The 16,203-nt window shown below is 34.4% G+C and overlaps 1 protein-coding gene and 1 pseudogene across 1 annotated transcript in view; one reads left to right on the forward strand and one right to left on the reverse strand.

The window, feature by feature from the left end:
- LRRTM4 (leucine rich repeat transmembrane neuronal 4) overlaps nt 1-16,203 on the forward strand; it is an 857,252-nt gene that overhangs the window by 718,793 nt on the left and 122,256 nt on the right. The gene's annotated exons all lie outside the window — the stretch shown is intronic.
- Nucleotides 15,572-15,893, reverse strand: LOC118906268 (annotated as a pseudogene).

Genomic DNA, 16,203 nt, shown 5'->3' on the forward strand with positions numbered 1-16,203 from the left:
AATTATACTCAAAAAAAGATGCTAAAAAAAAAACCATAGAGACACAGACAAAGGCCAGAGTCTATATATTTCTTAACATATGCCAGTCATCAAAATTTGGGTTTCTTATTCCTTTATACACCCACTATCTGCAATGACAATATAAATGGAAATGCATCTTAATTACTTGACTGATTCATTCACTCATTATTCAGTAATTTTTAAACTACATATCTTAACAAAATTTGTCAGATATGGGCTAGATGTGAGATTACAAAGGTGGCTTCCTGGTCATTCAGAGGAATAAAATTAAATCAGTGCATAATCTAAAAGCAATATGATGAGTGAATGTGAAAAGTTTGTGTAAATCATAAAAAAATATTAAGGAAGGAGAAATCATTGAGAAGTTTTAAAGAGGGAGCGCTATTTCACTTAAAGGTCCTAGAATATATCAGAACATGGTAGGAATTAGCTGATATCTGCATCAGACACATCTTTTATTGTCTCATAAGTTTTACCATAGGAATAGTTATCTACTTTATTTCAGAAAAATACATGCCCATCATGTGTGCATCATTACAAATAAATGAACATGTGTTTATTTGTTTTTTTGTTTAATTTTATTTATTTTTTTATACAGCAGGTTCTTATTAGCTATCCATTTTATACATATTAGTGTATATATGTCAATTCCATTCTCACAATTCATCACACAACACCTCCCCTCCCACCACCACCACTGTCCCCCCTTGGTGTGCATAGGTTTGTTCTCTACATCTTTTTCTCTATTTCTTCCCTGCAAACTGGTTCATCTGTACCATTTTTCTAGGTTCCACATATATGCATTAATATATTTGTTTTCCTCTTTCTGACATACTTCACTCTGTATGACAGTCTCTAGATCCATCCATGTCTCAAATGACCTGCTTTCATTCCATTTTATGGCTGAGTAATATTCCATTGTATATATGTACCACAACTTCTTTATCCATTCATCTGTTGATGGGCATTTAGGTTGCTTCCATGACCTGGCTATTGTAAATAGTGCTGCAATGAACATTGGTGTTCATGTGTCTTTTTGAATTATGGTTTTCTCTGGGTATATGCCCAGTTGTGGGATTGCTGTGTCATGTGGTAGTTCTATTTTTAGGTTTTTAAGGAACCTCTATACTGTTCTCCATAGTTGCTGTATCAATTTACATTCCCACCAAAAATGCAAGAGTGTTCCCTTTTCTCCACACTCTCTCCAGCATTTGTTGTTTGTAGATTTTCTGATGATACCCATTCTAACTGGTGTGAGGTGATAACTCATTGTAGTTTTGATTTGCGTTTCTCTAATAATTATTGATGTTGAGCAGCTTTCATGTGCTTCTTGGCCATCTGTATGTCTTCTTTGGAGAAATGTCTATTTAGGTCTTCTGCCCATTTTTGGATTGGGTTGTTTTATTTTTTTTAATATTGAGCTGCATGAGCTGTTTATATATTTTGGAGATTAATCCTTTGTCCATTGATTCATTTGCAAATATTTTCTCCCATTCTAAGGGTTTTCTTTTTGTGTTGTTTATGGTTTCCTTTGCTATGCAAAAGCTTTTAAGTTTCATTAGGTCCCATTTGTTTATTATTGTTTTTATTTCCGTTACTCTAGGAGGTGAATCAAAAAATATCTTGCTGTGATTTATGTCAAAGTGTGTTCTTCCTATGTTTTCCTCTAAGCGTTTTATACTGTCCAGTCTTACATTTAGGTAACTAATCCATTTTGAGTTTTTTTGTGTGTATGGTGTTAAGGAGTGTTCTAATTTCATTCTTTTACATGTAGCTGTCCGGTTTTCCCTGCACCACATATTGAAGAGGCTGTCTTTTCTCCATTGTATATCCTTGCCTCATTTGTCATAGATTAGTTGACCATAGGTGCATGCGTTTATCTCTGGGCTTTCTATCCTGTTCCATTGATCCATATTTCTTATTTTGTGCCAGTACCATACTGTCTTGATTACTGTAACTTTGTAGGATAGTCTGAAGTCAGCGAGTCTGATTCCTCCAACTCCGTTATTTTCCCTCGAAACTGCTTTGGCTATTCCGGGTCTTTTGTGTCTCCATACAAATTTTATGATTTTTTTGTTCTAGTTCTGTAAAAAATGCCATTCGTAATTTGATAAGGATTGCATTGAATCTGTAGATTGCTTTGGGTAGTATAGACATTTTCACAATATTGATTCTTCCAATCCAATAACATGGTATATCTCTCCATCTGTTTAATTTCTTTCATCAGTGTCTTATAGTTTTCTGCATACAGGTCTTTTGTCTCCTTAAGTAGGTTTATTCCTAGGCATTTGATTCTTTTTGTTGCAATGGTAAATGGGAGTGTTTCCTTAATTTCTCTTTCAGATTTTTCATCATTAGTGTATAGGAATGCAAGACATTTCTGTGCATTAATTTTGTATTCTGAAACTTTACTGAATTCAATGATTAGCTGTAGTAGTTTTCTGGTAGCATCTTTAGGATACTCTATGAATAGTATCATGTCATCTGCACACAGTGACAGTTTTACTTCTTGTTTTCCAATATATATTCCTTTTATTTTCTTTTCTTCTCTAATTACCGTGGCTAGGACTTCCAAAACTATGTTGAATAATAGTGGTGAGAGTGGACATCTTTGTCTTGTACCTGATCTTACAGGAAATGCTTTCACTTTTTCACCATTGAGAATGATGTTTGCTGTGGGTTTGTTGTATATGGCCTTTATTATGTTGAGGTAAGTTCCCTCTATGCCTAATTTCTGGAGAGTTTTTATCATAAATGTGTGTAGAATTTTGTCAAAACCTTTTTCTACCTCTATTGAAATGATCATATGGTTTTTATCCTTCAATTTGTTAATATGCTGTATCACATTGATTTATTTGCATATATTGAAGAATCCTTGCATCACTAGGATAAATCCCACTTGATCATGGTGTATGAACCTTTTAATGTGTTGTTGGAATCTGTTTGCTAGTATTTTGTTGAGGATTTTTGCATCTATATTCATCAGTGATATTGTTCTTTAATTTTCTTTTTTTTGTGGTATCTTTGTCTGGTTTTGGTATCAGGGTGATGGTGGCCTCATAGAAAGAGTTTGGGAGTGTTCCTTCCTCTGCAATTTTTGGAACAGTTTGAGAAGGATGGGTGTTAGCTCTTCTCTAAATGTTTGATAGAATTCACCCGTGAAGCCATCTGGTCCTGGACTTTTGTTTGTTGGAAAATTTTTAATCACAGTTTCAATTTCATTGCTTGTGATTGGTTTGTTCATATTTTCTGTTTCTTCCCGGTTCAGTCTTGGAAGGTTATACCTTTCTAAGAATGTGTCCATTACTTGCAGGTTGTCCATTTTAATTGGCACAGAGTTGCTTGTAATAGTTTCTTAGGATGCTTTGTATTTCTGCTGTGTCTGTTGTAACTTCTCCTTTTTCATTTCTAATTTTATTGATTTAAATCCTCTCCCTCTTTTTCTTGATGAGTCTGGCTAATGTTTTATCAATTTTATCTTCTCAAAAAAACAGCTTTTATTTTTATTGATCTTTGCTATTGTTTTCTTTGTTTCTATTTCATTTATTTCTGCTCTGATCTTTATGATTTCTTTCATTCTGCCATCTTTGGGTTTTGTTTGTTCTTCTTTCTCTAGTTCCTTTAGCTGTAAGTTTAGATTGTTTATTTGAGATTTTTCTTGTTTCTTGAGGTAGGCTTGTATAACTATAAACTTCCCTCTTAGAACTGTGTTTGCTGTATCCCATATTTTTTGGATCATCTTGTTTTCATTGTAATTTGTCTCTAGGTATTTTTTGATTTCCTCTTTGATTTCTTCAGTGATCTCTTGGTTATTTAGTAACGTATTGTTTAGCCTCCATGTGTTCATGTGTTTTATGTTTTTTTCTCTGTAATTGATTTCTAATCTCATAGCATTGTGGTCAGAAAAGATGCTTGATATGATTTGAATTTTCTTAAATTTACTGAGGCTTGATTTGTTACCCAGAATGTGATCTATTCTGGAGAATGTTCTGTGCGCACTTGAAAAGAAAGTGTAATCTGCTGTTTTTGGATGGATTGTCCTATAAATATCAATTAAATTTATCCGGTCTATTGTATCATTTAAAACTTGTGTTTCCTTATTAACTTTCTGTTTGGATGATCTGTCCATTGGTGTAAGTGAGGTGTTAAAGTCCCTCACTATTATTGTATTACTGTTGATTTCCTCTTTTAGAGGTGTTAGCCATTGCCTTATGTATTGAGGTGATCCTATGTTTCATGCATATATATTTATAATTGTTATATCTTCTTGGATTGATCCCTTGATCATTATGTAGTGTCCTTCCTTGTCTCTTGTAATATTCTTTATTTTAAAGTCTATTTTATCTGATATGAGTATTGCTATACCAGCTTTCTTTTGATTTTCATTTGCATGGAATATCTTTTTCCATCCCCACACTTTCAGTCTGTATGTGTCCCTAGGTCTGAAGTGGTTCTCTTCTGGACGGCATGTGTACGGGTCTTGTTTTTGTATCCATTCAGTGAGCCTGTGTCTTTTGGTTGGAGCATTTAGTCCATTCACTTTTAACATAATTATCGATATGTATGTGCCTAATACCATTTTCTTAATTGTCATGTTTTTTTTTTTTTTGTAGGTTCTTTTCTTTTCTTGTGTTTCCCACTTAGAAAAGTTCCTTTAGCATTTGTTGTAGAGCTGGATTGGTGGTGCTGAATTCTCTTGGCTTTTGCTCGTCTGTAAAGCTTTTGATTTCTCCATCAAATCTGAATGAGATCCTTGCTGGGTAGAGTAATCTTGGTTGTAGCTTTTTCCCTTTCATCACTTTAAATATATCATGCCACCACCTTCTGGCTTTTAGAGTTTCTGCTGAGAAATCAGCTGTTAACCTTATGGGAGTTCCCTTGTATGTTATTTGTAATTTTTCCCTTTTTGCTTTCAATAATTTTTCTTTGCCTTAATGTTTGCCAATTTGATTACTATATGTCTCAGCATGTTTTTCCTTGGGTTTATCCTACCTGGGACTCTCTGCTTTACCTGGAATTGGGTGGCTATTTCCTTTCCCATGTTAGGGACATTTTTGACTATAATCTCTTCAAATATTTTCTCGGGTCCTTTTCTTTCTCTTCTCCTACTGCGACCCCTATAATGCGAATGTTGTTGCAATTATTGTTGTCCCAGAAGTCTCTTAGGCTGTCTCCATTTCTTTTCAGTCTTTCTTCTTTATTCTGTTCTGCTGCAGTGAATTTCACCATTCTGTCTTCCAGGTCACTTATCCATTCTTCTGTCTCAGTTATTCTGCTACTGATTCCTTGTAGCGTATTTTTCATTTCACTTATTGTGTTGTTCATCTCTGTTTGTTTTTTCTTTAATTCTTTTAAGTGTTTGTTCTTTAATTCTAGGTCTTTGTTAAACATTTCTTGTATCTTCTCGATCTTTGCCTCCATTCTTTTTCTGAGATACTGGATCATCTTCACTATCATTATTCTGAATTCTTTTTCTGGACGGTTGCCTATTTCCATTTCATTTAGTTGTTTTTCTGCTGTTTTATCTTGTTCCTTTATCTGGTACATATTCCTCTGCCTTTTCATCTTGTCTATCTTTCTGTGAATGTGGTTTTTGTTCCACAGGCTGCAGAATTGTAGTTCTTCTTGCTTCTGCTGTCTGTCCTCTGGTGGATCTGAACATGTGTTTATTTTAACCTGTATGCTACTTGGCTCATGTAGAAGCTTCTAGTTTCTGCCATTGTGTAGCAGAATATACAGGCATAAAAATAATTCCACAAATCAAATGCCACTCCAATAAACAAATGAACCAGGGATATTGGCAGACAAACTATAGATGAGAAATGGAAATAATTATAATAACTGAAGACATGTAAATTATTGTAACAGATAAGCAATAAATACATGAATAGAATATTTGACCTTCATCACTAAACTATAACATGAAACCTGACGCTGTCACATATAAAATAAGAAAATGATAAGAAATAAATTATACCCACTGTTAACATTACTAATCATTAATCTTTCCAAAAAAACTAATCTGGCAGTAGTATCAAGAGGCTTAAAAATATTCTATTTGTAGGAATATATTCTATGGAAATCATCAGAAAAAGAGATTAGTATTATATTACAAAATGAACCACTGAATTGCTATCTAAAATAGCAAAGCATTAGAAATAACATCAATGACCAACCAAAAAGAATTTCTCAATAAACAATGGTCCATTCATGTGATGGAATATTACACAGCTATTCAAAATATTATTCTCAATACTTGATCATCATCAAATATACTCATAATTTAATTTATGTATTAAAACAGGCCATTCATTTGCCAAGACATTCATTTATGAAATGTTTATTACTATTTTGATACAGGCCTATTTTGGCAGTACAGTTTTGTGCAAAACTTTGTCTTTGCTCTCATGAGGATTGTAGCCTAGCTCTAGAGTTAAACAAAGAATCAGGCAATTTAAATGTGATATTGTGTGTGTATTTGTTGAGATAAAAGAGAAAGGTACTAAGAGAACATAATAAAAATTTGGTGAGCACAGCTTGTTGGGTCAAAATCAACTGTGATTTGTCAAGACTTCCTCAATGGTTGTCTAGTATGAGACAAGAAGGATGAATAGGATTTAAGCAGACAAAGAATGTTTGGAAGAATGTTCCAGACAGAAGAAAAATTATATGCCAATGTCCAAAGAAAAACACAAACATTTCCTATACAGTATGATTTGAATTTTCCATAAAGTACTCCAACATACTAACAATGATTCTCTATGAGAGGTAGATTTTTGGTTGGTATTTATAACTTTTTTCTCGGTTTAAAAATTGTTATTAAATCTTGTTTATGACAAACATGATTTGCTATTAAATTAGGAGTAATTAACCTTACAAATTTTCAACAGATTCAAAGGATTAGAGGAGACTGACCTTCAAAAGAAGTAATCAATACTTAAATTTATTGTGTACACTGTTCATGAGTCCTCTTGTGTTTAAATGCATTAGCATCAGGATTGGGATATCAGTCTATCAACCAATTTCATGTGTTTCTCCTAGTAAAATTTGTGACTTCAAGCAGCATACCTTGATGATTAACCATAAGGTCATATAGCAAAATGCTACCTAGTAGCATGTTGGTCTCACTCATGCCAGGGTCAGAAGTCTATCACAAAATTTAAAGATGGGATAAAGTGTTAGTCTAATTAGCTGCCTGAATGCCAGAAGAAAAATCAATAATTGCTCAGAGGAACTAGCTATTTTTTTTCAGAGCTGGTTTTACAACTAGGCTGTGTATAATGCATAGGTGGCTGACTAGGTGATGGTAAATACACCAGTGTCAAGGAGGGTCTAGGTTTGAAAATACTAAGCAAACTACCTAATTTCCTACTATAATGCAAATGGACTTCCTCATGTCTTGAAAACTTTTGATATTTGAATTTTCCCTTAAATAAAAGAGACATTATTTCTATTGATAACATCAGCAACATAACCTACAAAGACAGATATGTGAGCACCTTGTCTGTCATAAATGTCTATATATTATGCTGGTATTAGAGAGGTAAAAGATATTATACATGACCTCAGGAAGTTTCACTTACTTAGAAGGGCATATTAGGGAGACAGGATATGGGTCTGTGCACCCATCAGTATTATCAGTAACATATTTTAGGTGCTGCATAACTGATACAACCAGTAAGTTCTTAGGGAGGGCAAATGAAGCCAAGACCATACACAGACACTGGAGGTCAGAGGTGGCTTCCTGGAGATGACACTCTGAGCACTTCGGTAAGGGGATCTATAGGCAAGTAAAGAGTGACATTCAAAGAACCATTTGTTGTGTGTAAAGACATTTTGGAAGGTAATTATAATTTACTTCTATTATTAATTCCATTTTTATTATTGCTTTTACTGATTCATGGTTATGCAATTGTTTTATGATCATTTTAATAGGGGTTTCATGACTCTGATTTTAACCTACCCTGAAGTATGGAAAAAACTTAATGTTTGTATGTTGCAGTTACATTCCCTTGATTGTAGACAAGATTTATCTCCTTTAAACATTGTACCTTGCTATTTTACCCAAAGCAAATTGTATTAGTTATCTATTGTTGCATAACAGATTATCTCAAAATTAACAGCTTAAAACAAACATATTTATTGCCTCACCATTTCTGTGGGTCAGGAGTCCAGGCATGGCATAGCTGGGTCCTCTGCTTCAGGGTCTCTCACAAGGCTTCAGTCAAGGTGCTGGCCTATGTTGAGGACTTATCTGACATTTGACTGGGGAAGAATCTTCTTGAAAGCTTACTTACACAGCTGTTGACAGGATTAAATTCCTTGTACTGTGTGAATGGTAGACTGAATTCTTTGCTGGATGTCAGAGGTAGCTCTCAGTTCCTTTCCACCCAGGTCTCTTCATAGGACAGCTCATAAAATGAGCAGCAGGCTTTTAGTTAGGAAGACAAAAATTACAATCATGCATAATAGCCCATCAACTGCTGTATTCTGTTAGTTAGAAGCAAGTCACAATTCCTGCCCACTTGATTATACAAGGACATTAGTACAAAGAGGAAGAAATCATTGGGGAACCACCTCAGAGTCTCTCTACCACACAATTTTACAAGTTTTATATGCTTAAGTGGGATGCATAAATTATGGCAGAAACACAAAATTTTTAATTCAATATATGCATTTACTTGAGATATCCTTGACTAGAAGATGTGGTAAGACTATTTAGATTGTTAAACTGGTTACTGGTAAAAGGAGACTATAGTATAAACTCTAGATGCTCTACTAACTACTATACAATATTAGTCAAATCCTCAACTCCACTTATGCCCAGTTTCATTATCTATAATATCAAGAGATTGGACTAGAAATCATTTTAATGTTAATATCTTATTACTGTGCATCAGATACAGTAATCTGAACTTTTAAGGCAAATTTGGCAAAAGGGTGTTTTAAATATTTAAGTGGAAGTTCATTTTTTTTCTACCTTTGCAACTCTATATGAAATGAAAGTTGAGACAATGTTTGTTCTCTACAGTATAGAATATGCCATTTTAAAGTATGGGTAACCAAGCTGAGGTTGTGCTGATTTTTTTCAACGATTTTATAACCTACATTGTACTGTGTTGCAACCTAATTATGTAGTCTGTAAGATGTAGAACTCTGTACACATAATCAGAAGCAGTGTCCCTGGATTCATTCAGAGAACACAGATTAGTACAAAGGTAGGATGATTAAATTGTGTATTATTGGGGAGCAGCTGAGTTACAACATTTTCATGAAGTTTGACATGTGTACAAATGGAGAAAAATAAAAGATCTAAAATGATAGGAAAGGAATCGGCCACTACTCTGTTTAGCAGTAGAATCAAATATACTGGACAAATTTCATTCACCTGCCCTGCTGTATACCTGCACTTGCTATCTAACCTCTCTCTATAGCTTCTTTTTTTCCCAAAGAAAATATTTTATCCAAAGATTTCAGTTTTTCTTTTGGGAAACACTAAGGATGGAGTTGGGGGTGTTCTGACTATGCTCATGCAATCATTATTCAACAATGTACTGTCCTGCAGTACTCAAAGAGAGATGCCAGAGAGGGTTATAATATCTCTTATATGACCCAGCACACAACCTTTTCAAAAAGACTTTGTTAGACTACTCAGCAACTCTGCAGATCCAAATGTAAACTATATATTCTTCCTGGAGAAGGCAGTAAAAGGCATTGGTATGCAAAAATGCTGAGCAAACAGTAAACACTGGAAGATTTCAGTAGGATAAAATATCATATGTCTTTCCAGTGAAAAATAAAAGAATGATCCTGGCTACTAGTGAGCATTAAAGATCCCAGGATACTTCTCCCAGGAAAGGACTGTTAATCTATGTGTTCTGACAAAATTCCATTTTGGGTAATTGTCTTCTGTCTCCCTAAATCTCTTTTTCCTTTCCATTTATATTGAAAATGTCTCACTTTGTGTCCTAAATGGATTACACTATCACTCACCTAGAAGGGCATATTATAAGAAGGTAATTGTAAATTTATGTGTTAAATGCCAAATAATGTGCACATTCATAATACTAGTTCCTTATCATTATTATTATTAATTTATACGTTGTTGCCTGCTAGAATATTTTGTTGTCCTTCCTTGCGTATTGTTTTAGTTTGTAGTTTTCTTTCAAATTATCTTATAATCATGCAATATAAACTCTCAATTCTACTTCCTAGGTTTAGTAAATTCATTTTGCCTTTGATTATATTGTATTTGGTTTTAATAGCATACATTTACTTATATCACACATAATGCCAACCATGTACTTAAGTATATCTGAAGTTGGCAGACATTTTTTAAGTTCCCCAAAAAGATCTGACCTTTTTAAAAAATATCAATCGTCTACCCTTTCTCACCTCTAATTCATTTTTCAAATCAGCCTCAGAATAAGCCAAACCATCCTGTGAGATTTCAGAGCTTTGCCAGTCTGCATTTATAAGGTTAAGACAATCCTAACATAAAAAAATACATGAAACTGGTGACTATCCTGTTATACAATCTGAAAGACAAAGAGAAGGCTCAGTCTCTTCAACTTGCTACCTGAAATTATCTTCCTCACCTTCAAGTTTTATTAGCTTTTAAAATATAAAACCCCAGAGAGGTCAAATAAAACTGTTAACACTTGCACATATATAGGGTTGAGTAAATTCCCTGTCCTTTCCTGAAAGCAATTTTAATAGGGTGACCAGTGAAAATATAATGAGAATTCAGGTACTTGAGAATAGGAAGAGACAAAGGATGATTAAATGGGGGCAAAAAGAAGGACTGCCCAGAAAAGATCAGAGGTCAACTTTGTCCTCTTTCATCTGGATCTGACTCAGTTAAAATTTTAGGCTTCTTTTTATTTAAGTGACAGGGCTCCCTCCTACATATTGCCTATTGCAAAGCCACTGGATATTTTTTATTATGTTCTTAACAATATTTCTGCATAGAACTTGACAATATAAAAATAGCTTGAACTTCCTTAAGTTGAGTGAGGGCTATACCAGACTTTCTTATTCTGCTAAAGCCCATCTCGAACATAATCCTAAAATAGGCCCTTGAAATTGCTGATAGATCTGTGGGAGTTTAATGCATGTCTTTGAGAGGAAAAATTTACCATGTACAGTGTATAAAGAACATTCTGATTGAAAGGTGCTATATAAATGAGAGATATTTTTTCTTATCCTGTTCACACTAGAAAAAATTTGTTGAAAACTGATCGTGGCATGTCTGTAGATAGAAGATACTGAAATTTTAATAAATGTGATTCAGATTCATGTAGGAGTACAGACTAGATCTTAAATCTGATGCCTTCATGAGCTATTAATTTAATCAATCAAGTAAAAAATAATAATATCAGAAAAATCTACCTTTATTCTGAGATTTTTGCATGAGAGTCTATGTCTAAAATCTTTCTATAGATTGACTGAGTTCAGTTGAAAAAAATACTTAATTCGATCAGATGACTTTATGTTTTTTTTCCTGACTCAACCTGTGATACTCACATTAGACCAGTGTAGGACAGAACATCTCTATCAACAGGAAATGTTCCCACACATGAACTGACCCTGTAGGGCTTTTTTTTGTTAACTTGGCAGTAAGAATTAACAAGAAGTTCTCATGAAGCTAATCTCTAGAAAATTCCTAGGGCTATGTAAGCCGTTAACACCTCAATCCTATGTATCTTGGGACTTTGGTGGAATTTCCATTGCTAATTAGAATGACAAGAAATATACATGTATATGTGTACTTGTGTGTGTTATAGGAAGGTATATGTCTGATAGAAAATATATTCTATTCCAGACAACATCTGCCTCATAGTGCCAAAAATTATAAATTGACAAGAGCACCCTATTTTAAAAGGTTAAGTCAGTGATTACATACTAAAGTGGTGTTACCAAATAGGGGAAAATCTATGAACAGTGATGGGAGTATATTGTTTGTGGTTTTAGGACCACTGTAGCATCAGTTGCACACTAACCTAATGGCAAATATCTCCCCAACTGAAAGATCTCTAAAGAATTTATTATAGTAACTAACTTCTAACATTCATAAAAGGAAACAAACAAAAAATTAAAATAAACACACATCATCCTCACCAAAGATACCCAGAAGAAAGGAACAGCAAAATTGTTTCCAGAGTTTGGGCTATGTCCCAGGCATTTTATCTTTAAATCATTTATACTTGGCCTTATTTGTATCCAATTTGGTTTGCAAACATGATCTGAAGTCTTTCATATTTGTATTCATTGGCAGAATTTGTTGTAAAACCTCAAAGAAACCTGTCCAACAAGCATCACATTGCATCCTAATGTTTCTTGTTCAGTTCAGTCCATCATTCTCACTTGCTCATTGATGGGTACAATGCAAGGAGACAGGAGTTACCTAAAGTGATGTGACACAACATGACACATCAATCAAGGATTGTTTGAAAAAGGATGCAGTGCAGAGTTTTCCAAGTTTTGTCTTTTGGAAGAGAAAGGTTTTAAATTCGTCTTAGGAAAAAAAGATGAAGGGCCGATCCAATGTTGCTTGCTGAGTCATAGGAAATTGAATTTGCTCTAAGGAAAGAAAGGTAACCAGCAGAGCTGATGAAAACCCTGAGGAAAATGTTCAGAATGAGATCATCATAATCGTTTCATGTTGGTGAGTTTGTCAAGGCTTCAAAGAGAAGGATGGTGGGAACTGAGATTGTTCCGCAGTTGAAGTGCATGCAGAGAGGTTTAAATTAACTTCTGAAATGTTCAGTGATCCTCAAAGGAATTTAATTCCTTAACTTTGGATAAATCTTGAAGGGAGGTAGGTAATTGGGATTATTCTTTGGCAAGAGCATTATCCTGCTCTGGAAGGAATAGTACCAAGTTCCTCTATTTTGTTTGCATTCAGGGATGGGATGTGGTATAGTACCTACCAAGACTCCTCCCCACCTGCTCATTTCACTCCAGCTGCTAAGTAAAGTCTTCTGTGAAATTTGTATTGATCACCCTAAGAGTAACATGTGCCTTCTTCAAAGTAATTTGAATGATTTGAATATGGGAGTTTTGATATATACAACATTTGTCATAATGTGATGTAGTATTCTGGACTCTAACATTAATCTTCAGAGGTCTAAAGATAAATTTGATTTAGTTTCTTACTTGCTGTCTAGTAATATGCAATGTGACAGTGCTACTACATCTTCCTTTTATATAATACTAAACAGGGTCATCAGGTAATAACAGGTCTCTCTCTCTTTGTTTAAATGTATAGTCTTTGTCCTTTATTTAGTCAATATCTATATCCTAAGTATGTGTATTTCTGCCTAATTTATTCCTTTAAAGTAAGGTTTGATCTTAGTGATCCCCTTGATTCTAAAATATTTAAACCTTGACTTTTAGCAATTATGGGAGGGAGCTCAAAATCCTGTTAGCCCAGATGCTTAATGAGAAGTTAGGAAAAAGCCTAGAAAAACTGATCTCTTCAAATTAGGGATACGAGTTTTATTAATGGATAATAACTTCTCTAATAAAGTAACAAAGGTGAATGAAAACTAGGTACAAAAAAGTAAAATGCTATTTTGGAAAAGACTTTAATTTTATAAACTTCATTCAAAATAACCCATGAGATATGTGGGCCATGCCCATCCCCTAGATCCCATGGTGTTGTTAGCATCAATACTCTATTGGTCTTTGACTCTTTTTCACTACCAGAGAATATCTAGAAGTCGCTTCTGAAAAGGGGACCCACTTCTTCCTCCAAAAGGGTGGGTAAACCATGAATATCAGGATGGACATGATCCTTGCCCTCATGGCGCATATAGTCTAAAGTGAAAGGATTTGAACACACATGCTAAATAACTTCTGAAAACAGCATGTGTGCAAAGTGCTACACAATGATTGCTTGTCCTATGGGAGAGTGTGGTGAGGCAACATAACCTAACCACGAATGAAGGTAGAGAATGTTGTCAGAGTCCCAGTAACAATTCTCTCCTACAAGAATATGAAGAACATAAGTAATAATCAAGATTTTGATGGGATTATAAGCACTGTCTGACACTGAAATCCCTTTTTAAAAATCCCCAACAAATGGTTTTTAAATTTCTGCATAAAAAATTCAAGGAGTGAATAAATTTATACTCTCCAGGTATTTCATTCTGTCTTTGGCCAACTTGGTTATGTAGTGAGAGGAAATTTTCGACTCCATGTTCTGCCTTTTGATCTGAATTCTACCACTATAAAAACAAGGAGAATTAGTTCAATTTTTATCCCACATGACCATATCAAAATACTGCAAGAAGACTATCATATTTTCCTCAAGACTTTTATTCTCTTAAGCAAAATTCCTTTGATGGAATATTCCCAATTTACTTAGTAACCCTGACTATCATTCTAAAAATGGGATATAATTTGTTTGGTTTCCCATGCTAAAATGTAGTGAGCAAGTTTAGGCTAGATGTGCCTAAATCTTTTTAAGTCTTGCAGATTTTTTAAAAAAAATCAGAGTGTAGTATTTAACATTAATTTTTATTAAATTTCATCTTAATTAGATACCACCTGATATTCCAAATAGGTAAGAACTTTGGGGTCTAATTCAGTCACCCAGTGTATTTCAGATGCCTGAGTGTTAGACTTGTGAAATATGGTTGTCTTACCTTCTACATCATCAGAAAATTGTGAAAAATTAAGTTGGTAATAAACATGTAAGGAAAATGACTTTCTCTTCCTCTGTATTTTCTATTAATTTCTGGGGAGTGTTTTAGTTATTTGTGTATAACTAGCATCTATTTAAAATTATTATTTGAAAAACTGTGGACTTGACCTTAGCCAATGAAAGGGAGGAATCAAAGATATATAACTATAAAACACTTTTAGCTGTGAAGAATAGAGGAAGCAATGTAAATTTAGTGCCAGGCAGTTCAGGATTCATTTACTATATCTGCTACACTAGCTATGTGATCTAGAGTACATCACTAACCTTTTCATCTTAATTTTCTGACATGGAAACACACACACACTCTCAATTATATACCAAAATATTGTGTGAACTGAATGATTACATACAAATACAAGGCTCTTGGCAGTTAGATTTTCTCTCTTACCAGAAGTTTATAATAACCTGGAGGAGATGGACAATTTTACAAATAATAAAATAATTTGAATGAAAGTGGTGAGTAGGTGAGAGGTAGAAATGTCCAGAGGGGTTATGTTTAAGTCACCAACAAAATGCTTCCAGTTTTGAATACTGTTGTGATGGTGTATGACTTAAATTCTGCCCTGGCAAAGGAGATGATTGGAGGGCAGAAATATAGTCTGGAAGTAGAATCTGCTTTAGATTACACAAAAGAATATTCAGATGGTGCCATCCTTAACCACGTGGTTTTCTGCAACCATAAGAATCCATCTTGCCAGCTAGATGTCTTCATTTGTTAAAATCACATTTCTCTCTTTTAATTCCAATTCTTTTTTTTTTTTTTTTGACTGCTGAGCAGATTTTATTTTTGCAGGCAAGAATGCAGAAAGACACAGGAAGTTTAATCTTTAAACTGAGCTCTCAGGGGCGAGGTGACTCTCTTCCTGAAGAGGGCTGAGGCATCCTGAACTTCGAGAGGTCCAGGTTTAGGTCTAAGAAGGTGTATGTGCTGTAGTCATGATGCTTGAGATTCTTGTACGTGGTGTTGTCAAATGGCTCAGCAAGGGCAGTGGCTTTTTGGTGGACTTTGCTTCTTGGGATTCGTTAGCAATCTCTTTTCATTCTTTCCTGATTCTGCAGAGAGAGAAACTATAGGAACAACTCCTCGAAACACTCCTGCTTCTAGAAACACGGTTTTCAGCACCCCGGCTCAACCTTGCCCCAGCAAAAGCGAGGCCGCCATGGCCGTGACTTGGGCGCGGGCCAGTCCTCCTTCAAAGTCAACAAATATATGTGAATAAGATCCTCATTTTCAGTTCTTACTTTGTTCAAGCATGGATCAATAGAATTCAGTTTAACAGAGTAATTGCATTTACAGAGTATTGCTTTATGGTATACATCGTATATATGTACAATATATCATATATATAATATCATTGATTTATGATATACATAGTATATATATACTATATATAATAAATATAATACATACATGTGTATATAGTATTTCCCTCCCTCTCCTCAGAGTACAACCTTCCTTTTCTTTCAGTCAG

The sequence above is a fragment of the Balaenoptera musculus genome, chromosome 13, assembly GCF_009873245.2.
Source record: "Balaenoptera musculus isolate JJ_BM4_2016_0621 chromosome 13, mBalMus1.pri.v3, whole genome shotgun sequence".
Taxonomy (NCBI): Eukaryota; Metazoa; Chordata; class Mammalia; order Artiodactyla; family Balaenopteridae; genus Balaenoptera; species Balaenoptera musculus.